Here is a 10,512-nt window from a genome sequence, read left to right on the forward strand (position 1 = left end):
CTAATTAATAAACAAGCTATTTAAGTTCTTCTCAGAGGCAATCGCAGTGCTGTCCACCTGCACACTGTAGAACGGGCTGTCACAGGAGAGTGGGGTTGCAGGGAGCATAAAACTGGTTTCGTGCCCGAGCGACACAGCACGGGAAAAGACCCACAGCCCGCGACGCCAACCCCCTACCAGTTATTAAACTCATTAAATTTATTTTCCTCATTTTTCCCCATGTTCCCGTTTTCCTTACCGCCATCCTTCTTTTAATAATGTATCCCTCATCACAACGTAAATACGCAACACTCAACTGACCTACAAAGCCGTTGCATCTCGGCGACGGAAAGGAAACGAGTCTCCGAGCGGAAATACTGCCGTCATCCGGAGATGGGGCGGAATTCACTGAGCGCCCGGAGATCAGATCGGGACCGGCTCGGATTGCTCAGATTGCTCAGGCAGCACCGCAGAGAGAGTTAGCTGATGGTATCCAACATCCGCACGTCTCTCAGTTCTCAGTCCGCTGGCAATATCCACGTCTACCGATATCCTAACTTCAACTGTCGAGTTTACCTGTGTTCAGTGCGATGGTATGAAATTTTAGATGTGTTCTACTCACAATATTCTGCTCAAAGTCGAATTATCATCTGAAGCGAGTCAATTTCTAAAGGTTATTGCCTGAATTTATGAGGAAGGAACCTGCCTTCTTTGTTTCCCTGGGTGTATTTTAATCAATAACAAAGAGATGTAATGACCGCAATGTAGTAGAAGCCACCGACAGGCGATTTAGTAAGGCTGTGTGTGAAGGCCCGATGGTTGATTCAGACAATCTATTGACATGGGATAAAACAACTAAACCACAGGATATCGGAATAGAAGTAGGCCATTCGTTCCATCGAATTATTTCACCTATCCTTTAGTGGGTGATCTGTTCCTCAACCTCGATCTCCTTTCTCCCATAAGCCATTAGCACCCTCTCCAATCAAAATATTTAAACCCTTTTCTTCACTAGACTCAGTGACTTGTTCTCCACACCTTCCGAGGCAGCAAATTCGAGTCCACTGGAAATGAGTTCCCACATTGCATTTGCCTTCATAACTCCGAAATACACTGTAAATTAGCCTTCAGGGAATCTAGAACAAAGACCCAAAATTCCTTATGTATTTATTACTTCTGAATTTTCTTCAGTTAGAAACGTTTCGACACATTAACCTTTCGTTCCGAAGTGTATCCCTCACACCTCCATACACTGAATTCCACCTGCACTTTGCTCACTCTGTCAAGCTCACTGCATGTCAGCGATACTACTTCTCTCTGCAGGTAAATCCTGCCAGTCCGAACCCCATCCATTCGCCGACTCTCTACTGCTGTAAAGCTGTCCAACCAGTAGTTCCCTGGCTTGTATCTTGCTTCCCTTATATAAGGACACAACATTAGCTGTCTCCCGCACTTTCAATACATTAGGTTCTGATAAGGATTGGACAAGGATGGACCTCCACGGGAGGATTGTGGGGTAGATGGCAGGAATGTTATACCAGGGCACACAAATCCCTGAAATACCCGGCAAGGAGAATTGATTCCAAACAATTTCTTTATTGTTTATTACAGAATATCAGTCCGGTGCTTCCGCTCCTTCCCCACCCCCATCCGCTTTTCCCTGGAATCCCCTCTCACCCTGCCCCCCTCCCCACTCTCAGACTACAATTGAAATCAACGTATGAAACAGGTTTATCATCACACACATATGCCATGATTTATTTTCTGCAGCAGTACAGTGCGAATATAAAATTACTACAGTACGGTGCAAAAGTCGGTGGCACCCCATGTACATATGCTCAAGAATTTTGTACAGTATTTTAAAGGCAGTACTTCACGTTTCTCTTTTATAATTTAAAAAAAAGGAATATTCATGGATCTACTAAAGTGCTGCCATGACCCTTTTACGTCACAAGGACCTGTTTTGATCCAAGCTGCCTGTATCTGGACATATCTGTTTATTTCTTCCATGACCATTGCCAAATGAACTGCCCTAATTTTGTCATCACTGCCCTTGATTCGAACAGGAACATTCTTCCACTGTTTTCCTAAAGGCTGCACACTTTCCCGGCGTCATTTGCGATTTCCTACCCCATGCCACCTAAACTACGGTCCGCGTATTTAAGGTCTTAGACTTCAATGTCTGTAGTCAGTTCTATCTGTTCTGTCTAAACACCTGTAAACCAGCAGAGTGATGGCCATCGGTCCCAAGCAACCTCCACGCTAACATATCAGCCAATCGAACAAACTCATTCCTTCAACGGTGATCGAATTCAACCATTTGACTTTTAGTATCATTTTTATTTAACCTCACAAAGCATTCCTGGGAGCAATGAACGCACTTCAGCCAATCGAAGTTGTTGACGCTTGGGCAGTCCCGCGCAGTATTTCGGAGATTAAATTCATCAAGTATTACACCCTATTATTTTTAATGTATCCTCCCCTTACCTCCCTATATACATCTATCTCTACATCCTGCTAATGATTGGGCGTCCTGTTGTGTTTTTTTGTACCTTAGGCCATTACATCGAAATAAACAGTTTGCTCGTAGTATTGAGATTTACAACAATATTCATGAGGAGACGGTTCTCGGGATCCAAGTTCACACCGCATTGAAAACGGCTACACATGTTGGTAGGGTGGTAGAGAAGGCGCTGTGGGATGATTGCATTTATCAGTCGATGAATTGACTATTAGGGAATCGACAAATTTCTGACGATTCATTATAAAATTATCATTAGGCTACATGTGAAGTATTGCATTGAGGTCTGGCCTCTGTATTTCAGTCAGGATATGGGGAGTCTGATAACGGCGCCGGTGATGTTTTCCAGATGATGCCTGCATTAAAAAACATGCGCTTTCGGCGATTTTGGACAAAATTAGGTTTCGTTTTTTTGTATAACCGAGTGGATTTATAGATTTATGAGATTCAGAGTCATGGTTAGACCAGAGAGTCAGTATCAGTCCGACAGGTTTGAAATGACTATCACCAGTGTGCATGCATTGAGGTTTGTAGGAGGAAATTTCAGAGGTAATTTATGTCTCTCATTCCTCGGTGCCCTCGTCTGTTTTTCGTGGATGTCAACGGACAGTAAGATTTTCCGATTGTATACTGTAGACATTCTCTGATATTTAACCGGAACCCCTTGAACCATTTTGTTAAATATTCTGGATTGTGTTCTGCATTTACTTATTTATCCTTCCCCGTTTGGGATTCTCGTTTCCCTTGACCCAGTTCCGAGATCAGCGCTCATGAAACTATTGATACAAAACACCGCACCAGACATGCTGAAGGGAATGGAAAAGGGAAGCCAATGCAAAACAAGGCTGGAGAACAGTGTGATTCATCAGTGCTGGCACAGTCCTGATAGGAAAAAAGAGACCAAACCGGCGAATGAGAGACAATCTTATGACTAGTGATTAGAGATGGGCGACGTGGACTCATGATATATCGAGGCAAGGGTACAGAGGCAGTTCGCTTCGCATAACGATAGTAAAATTCGGGACGTCGGAGTTTAATTCCGGCTTCCTCCGTGAGGAAAATTATATGTTCCTTCCTATTCGGCACGGGATCCTCGGGAGTCTCCGATTTCCTCGCACATTAAAAAGACTTACCTCTTATTAGGTTCGTTGATAATTCTAAATGTCCCAGTGGTTAGGCCAGGGTTAATAGGTTGGCCAGGGTTAATAGGTTGGTTGCTGGGCAAAACGGTCTCAGGGGTGACGTTATATAAGATTTGGTGAGGCCTAATTTGAGTATCGTGCGCAGATTCGGTTATTTTTCTACAGGAAAGGTATACACGAGGTTCAATGAGTACAACAACGTTTCACAAAGATATTGACTCGCATGGAATTATTGATTATAGGGAAAGTTTCAATCGGTTAGGACTGCATTCTTTGCAAAGTAGAAGTTAGAGCGGAGATTTGGCAGAGGTATTGAAAATCATGAGGGCACAGATGCGGCAAATACAAAAAAAAAGTTTTCTCCACTGTGGTTCGTGGGGAGTACAAACAGATGTGATGTGGTAAATTTGAAAGATAAGAAGTTCAAGTGGGAAGAAGTGGGGGATGTTCTTCACTCAGAGGATCGCGAGGGTGTGGAATGAGCTGCCAGCACAAGTGGTGTATACGTGCTCGATCTCAACATTTGAAAATTTCGGATAGGTACATGGATAGTAGAGATGTTCCCGGTGCATGTTAATCAGAGTAGGCAGTCTGAATACTTCCGGCACGGCCTTGTTTTTACATTGTTACTTCTCCATGACTGATGTTATCGGCACAAGAAAGTGGGGTAAAATTAGAGGAGTAACAGGAAAATCATCGCGAAGTTTATATTAGAATCCAAATCTCTGCGGTATTGATAAAGGCGAGAAGGTAACCGAAGATTAATATAATGCCGTAAATACCGGGCTCTCGCAGATTCGAGTCCTGAATAATTTGGGTGTTGATGTTACCAACTGTTTTCACCGCGGCTTAAACTGTAAGAAGCACAAATATTTGCGCGGCTGACGTGGGGTGGCTGTGGTGCTGCTCGCGACAGAGAAAACAAAGAAAAACAGAGAGATTGAATGCGTGTGTGTGTGGGGGGGGGGAGTGAGAGATAGAGAGAGAGGAGAAGCAGACGGAAAAGCTGGAACCTAGAAGACCGTGGCGAAGAATTTGAACAGAGAGTCTGTATGGTGGGACTAGGAAGGGGTGGAATACAGGGGGTTGGGAAAAGAAAGCAATTTAACATGTTAAAGTAGGTTTAAAATTTTGCAGCACACGGTTATTCTTCCTGATGTTAGTCACAATGACAACATTTGAGATGTGAGCTCCGTTGAAACCACAATGCATCCTCATGCGACAATACATGACAATACGTTTGAAGGCTAATTCTCCCGTTACGCAGTGTACGTTATCCACGAACCTCCTTAGGTTTAAATCCGTTTATATTCGACTGGAAATTATATATAATTTCTATTAATTCTTCTTTCTTTAAGTTACCTTTGCCAGGTTTGAAATACAATGCGCTACTGCTAGAAAAGCAAATGTTCATTATATTTACACCTGGATGCCCATGACAGTAGACTTGAACACAAACTGAAAAGTTGATCTCAAGTTCATTTGAAGCACTGAAACCCAAACAATGTTTCTGCCCAGGATTGAACTGGGGACCTTTCGCGTGTGAAGCGAATGTGATAACCACTACACCACAGAAACCATGCAAAGCGCTCAATGCTTTGCGCTCTTGAGCAATGACCCGAGGCACCCCCTCCCCGCCCTGCTCTGAAGTACAGCAATAAGTACAAAACATTGCCCACTGTTCCTTTCCGTTTTCAGTAACACGTATTAAATAGTTTAGGACTTTATTCCCTAGAATATGGGTATAGGTAGAGTGTTACAAAGACGTGGCTGTGGAACGAAGCCAGGTGCTGAACACGGGCGAGGAATGCGTGACAAGGCAGTGTTTACCCGGGGTCTTGGTTTCAGTACAGAATTCAGAAACGATGCTCGACTTAGAACTGATCGTCCTAAGAACCATGGGGTGAGGTTACTCAAACACGAGTCAACCAACGATCTGGCAGCTCCTTGTTGTGGTCACAGGATTTTTACACTGCATTTGCTGATGGAAAGCAGGTGTTCGTAGTTATTGGAACCTGGGAATGATTGGGAACTAAACGAGGTGATTGAGCCACAATTCCTGAGGAACATAGCCAGGTAGGCGATTGCCAGAAGAGATCTAGACAGAACCCCCCCACCCCCCGCCAACAGGAGCCTCCCGGCGATCCTCCAGGCCTGTCTGGATGGTTCCGATTAGAGTCCTGGATGAGGGAAGTGTCTCGGGGAAAGGAGCGGGGGAACCAGGAGCTCTCTACAGGACCGTACCTTTCCAAGTCCACCAGGTATTGGAGACACCTGCCCCGACGGCGCACTTCAGTAGTCGTCGTTCAGTGTATGCCGGATTGTTGTCGATGAGACGGACAGGTGGAGGAGTCTCAGCCGGGGGACACATGGGGCTGACGGAGACTGGTTTTCACTGAGACACATGAAAAGTTGGGTGAATGCGCATGGACCTTGGCAATTTCAGGCGGACCGCTGTGGGATTGATAACCTTTTCAGCCTTGAATGGTCCCAGGAAGCGGGGGGCGAATTTCCTATGTTCTCTTTTGATCGGGATGCCCTTGCAGGAAAGCCACACCCTCTGCCCAGGTTGAAAGCTCCGGTGCCGTAGTCCGGTGTCGGTTGGCTGTTTTCTTATGTTGATTTGTTGATCTGAGTAGGGCCGCGCGTGTTTTCTCCCAAATCTTACGGCACCGATCAATATGGTCCCGAAACGACGGTACCGCAATCTGTTCTTCTTGCGCGGAGAACAGCGGGTGTTGGTACCCAAGGGATCACTGGAACGGAAACCTCCCAATGGCAGAGCTCACCATAGAGTTGCGGGCGTACTCAAGCCACGGGAGGTGATGGCTCCAGATCTTGGTTGATCCGTTCCGTCTGCCCGTTCGACTGGGGGTGGAAGCCGGATGACAGGCTGGCCGATGAAACCTAAGGCCTGACAGAAGGCCTTCCATAGCTGCGAGATGAACTGGGGACCTCGATCGGAGACGATGTCCGCGCGGATTCGTGGAGGCGGAAGACGAGAAGATCTGCGGTTTCTTTAGAGAAAGGGAGTTCAGGGAGGGCCACAAAGCGCACCGCCTTGTAGAATCGGTCTACCACAATGAAGACAGCTGTGTTTCCTTGGGAGGGGGGTCGACCGGTGAAGAGGTCTAGGGCGATGTGTGAAAGGGGACAACCAGGAACAGGTAGAGGACGAAGAAGACCCGCGGGTGGTCGATGAGAGAACTTTCCCCGGGCTCAGACGGAACAAGCCGAGACATAAGAACGGGTGCCCCCTCCGTGGACGGCACCCAAAAGAGCTTCCTCAGGTGAGCCAGGATCCGATCACTCCCGGGGTGTCAGGTGAACCCGGATGTGTGCCCCCATTGGAGAACCTGAGGCCTGACGGAGACCGGCACGTACAGGCGATCGCCGGATCCGTTAACAGGGTCCGATCACTCCCGGGGTGGCAGGTGAACCGGGATGTGTGCCCCCATTGGAGAACCTGAGACCTGACGGAGACGGGCACGTACAGGCGATCGCCGGGTCCGTTACCAGGGTCCGATCACTCCCGGGTAGCAGGTGAACCGGGTGTGTGACCCCATTGGAGAACCTGAGACCTGACGGAGACCGGCACGTACAGGCGATCGCCGGGTCCGTTACCAGGGTCCGATCACTACCGGGGTGTCAGGCGAACCGGGTGTGTGCCCCCATTGGAGAACCTGAGGCCTGACGGAGACGAGCACGTACAGGCGATCGCCGGGTCCGTTACCAGGGTCCGATCACTCCCGGGGTGGCAGGTGAACCGGGATGTGTGCCCCCATTGGAGAACTTGAGACCCGATGGAGACCGGCAAGGACAGGCCATCGCCGGGTGCATTCCCTGGGTCGGGTTCGTCCCGCTGGGCTTCCTTTACCTTAGCCTCGATCTCCCAAGTGAGGGTGGCCTCACCCAGGATGGTGGGAGGATCGTCTCGGGAATGGAGGTGTCATCCTTGGAGTCATGCTGGCGGGATAGCGCGTCCGGCTTCCCGATCTTGGATCCTGGACAGTACGTGAGGGTAAACTTGAACCGCCCAAAGAACAATGGCCAACGGGACTGGCGGGAGTTCAATCGGTTGCCGGTCAGAATATGCCCCAGGGTCTTATGATCAGACACTCTCGCAGAATAAAGAACTCAGGGACCATAACTGTCTTCGAACCCGTCACTCGCAGAAATGAAAACAGGGACGATAATAGTCCTCGACCCTGTTACTCGCAGAAAAGAACGGCGACCCAAGTCTGGAGCGGGCCAGGTGGATTGGAAAGGGGCACTAGCATGGCTGAGAGAAAATCCACAATGGTTGGTGTTTTACGGGTTAATGGGAAAGGTGCATCCTAAATAAGAATAAATATTGGAAAGGGCGGATGAGGCAACCATGGCTGATACCAGAAAGTAAAGACAGCATAAAGCCAAAAGTGAGGGTTTATAATGTAGCAAGCATTAGAGGGAAGCCGGAGGTTTGGGACGCTTTTAAAACTGGCCAATACTGGAGAAAATACCTCTGTTCAGACATATGAATATTAAAAGGGATGCGAGTGTGGGTATCAGAAAGCTGGAAAATGACGCGGAAGAAGCAGTAATGGGAGGAAAAGAAAAGGGACGGACTGAATGAATATTTTTCGCCAGGCTGCTCTGTGGAAGACGCCAGCATAATGGCAGGCAGCGAGAAACACGTGTCAGAGGGCATCAGTGAGAGTGGATGTTATCACCTGGAGAAGGTGCCCGTGAAGCTGAAAGGACAGAAGTTAGATGTCATCGGGACCAGTTGGACTACACCCCATGGTCCTGAAAGTGGTAACTGGAGAGATTCTGTAGGCACTCCTTCACGTATCATTATTTACATACAACAGCTCCATAGCAAAGAAAGCCCAGCAGCGTCTCTACGTTCTGCGAAGGCTGAGGAAAGTCCATCTCCCACCCCCCATCCTCATCACATTCTACAGGGGTTGTATTGAGAGCTTCCTGAGCAGCTGCATCACTACCTGGTTCGGAAACTGAACCAATAGTGATTGCAAGGCCCTGCAGCGGATAGTGAGGTCAGCTGAGAAGATTATCGGTGTAGCTCTTCCCGCCATTACGGACATTTACACTACACGCTGCATCCACAAAGGAAACAGCATTATGAAGGACCACAAGCACCGCTCCTACAAACCTTTCTCCCTCCTGCCGTCGGGGAAAAAGGTACCGGAGCATTCGGGCTCTCACGACCAGACTATGTAACAGTTTCTTCCCCCCAAGCTATCAGACTCCTCAATACCCAGAGCCTGGACTGACACCTTACTGCTCTATTGCCTTGTTTCTTATTTATTGTAATGCCTGTACTGTTTTGTGAACTTCATGCAGTCCTGTGTAGGTCTGTAGTCTAGTGTAGTTTTATTCTGTGTTGCTTTTTACGTACTTTACTCTAGTTTTTTGTACTGTGTTATGTCACACCATGGCCCTGAAAAAGTAGTCTTATTTTTACTATGTACTGTACCAGCAGTTATGGTCGAAATGACAATAAACGTGACTTGACTTGATATTCGAGAATAGATCCTGATGACTGGAGAATTATGTCTGTCACTCCACTCTGAAAGAAAGTTAGGCTGAAGAATGGACAATTAAAGAAACGTAGCCTGACTTGAACGTGTTAGATAACTCAAAAGATTCCAAGCAGATTGAAGATCAAAGACAGTTGAAGAGAAAGGGAGGAGATTTGTCAAATACAGCATGGTGCACTTTGGAAGAAAGGATAAAAAGTCTCTAAATGGGGAAGGTTTTCTGAAATCAGAGGTGCAGAGACCTTGTGCAATATTCCCTAAATGTTTACTTCCAGGCTTAGTCAGCTGTAAAGGAAGGCAAATGCAATTTTAACATTCGGTTCCGGAGGGGTAGAATATATAAGCAGCAATGTAATGCTGACATATGTCCGTCATTATAAACCTGATTCTGATCCTGACCTTTATCCCCAACAATGGAAATCTCCTTCATTTACGATACTGACGGCAGTGTTATCGCTCCACATTCGCGTTCTGACGTAACTGTGTTGAAACAAATTCCAAAGCTGTCGAATTATACTATTTGTATTGGAATGATGAATCACGTTTTCCGTTACCGAAAATAAATCAAGTACAACCATCACTTCAGTTCTAGTACTACGGTGGGTGCAATGAACGTTGATGGAGTTGCGATGGCCGATTGGTTAAGGCGTTGGACTTGAAATCCAATGGGGATTTTCCGCGCAGGTTCGAATCCTGTTTGCAGCGCTCAAACTGCAGCGCCAGGGAATAGAAACCTCACTGCCAACAAAAATTTAACACCCTGGCTGCTGTCTGTGTTCAGTTGACAACTACGTACCAGCCGGCAGATTTAGAGATTTTTACACTCATTGTGCAACTTTCATTTCTATTACGACTCTGACCATTCCCCCTCTGGGCAGCATAAACGCTTTGTAGTTTGCAGCTTTACCGACTTGTAAAACTAAAAGAATCAAATGCAGAGAACGGATATTTCAGCGTCAGTGTAAAGAAGTGGACTTCATCCTTTCACTGAAGTGGGCAGCACGGTCTCTGAACGTGAAAAGCTTTCGCCGGTTTCATATCCCTCATTGTACAGACTCCCCATTGCTCTTTTGTCCATTGAGCGACCCCGCCTATTGCCATAGACAAATCGGTTCGCTGACCTTCCGTCAAAATCACCCTCGCCAATTGTCACTGAGCGGTGTAATTGTCCGATATCAACAAATCTCGTCAAATGACGTGCAACCTACCTAGCTCCCATTCGTGTATGCAGAGTCAATCCAACGTGTTATCCAGTTGCGGAAAGGGTTTCACTCAAGAGTTGTTCCCTCACGCAGACTCTGACTGCTTCTGCCTCCCAAAATCCAAA

The 10,512-nt window shown here is 47.1% G+C and overlaps 1 non-coding gene across 1 annotated transcript; it reads right to left on the minus strand.

Annotated features, from left to right (window-relative positions):
- Positions 1-5,147: 5,147 nt before the first annotated feature.
- On the minus strand, positions 5,148-5,220 carry trnav-cac (transfer RNA valine (anticodon CAC)). Its single transcript has one exon. It is a non-coding gene; the product is annotated as a tRNA-Val (tRNA).
- Positions 5,221-10,512: the final 5,292 nt, after the last annotated feature.

This window comes from Hypanus sabinus, unplaced genomic scaffold (assembly GCF_030144855.1).
Source record: "Hypanus sabinus isolate sHypSab1 unplaced genomic scaffold, sHypSab1.hap1 scaffold_135, whole genome shotgun sequence".
Classification (NCBI taxonomy): Eukaryota; Metazoa; Chordata; class Chondrichthyes; order Myliobatiformes; family Dasyatidae; genus Hypanus; species Hypanus sabinus.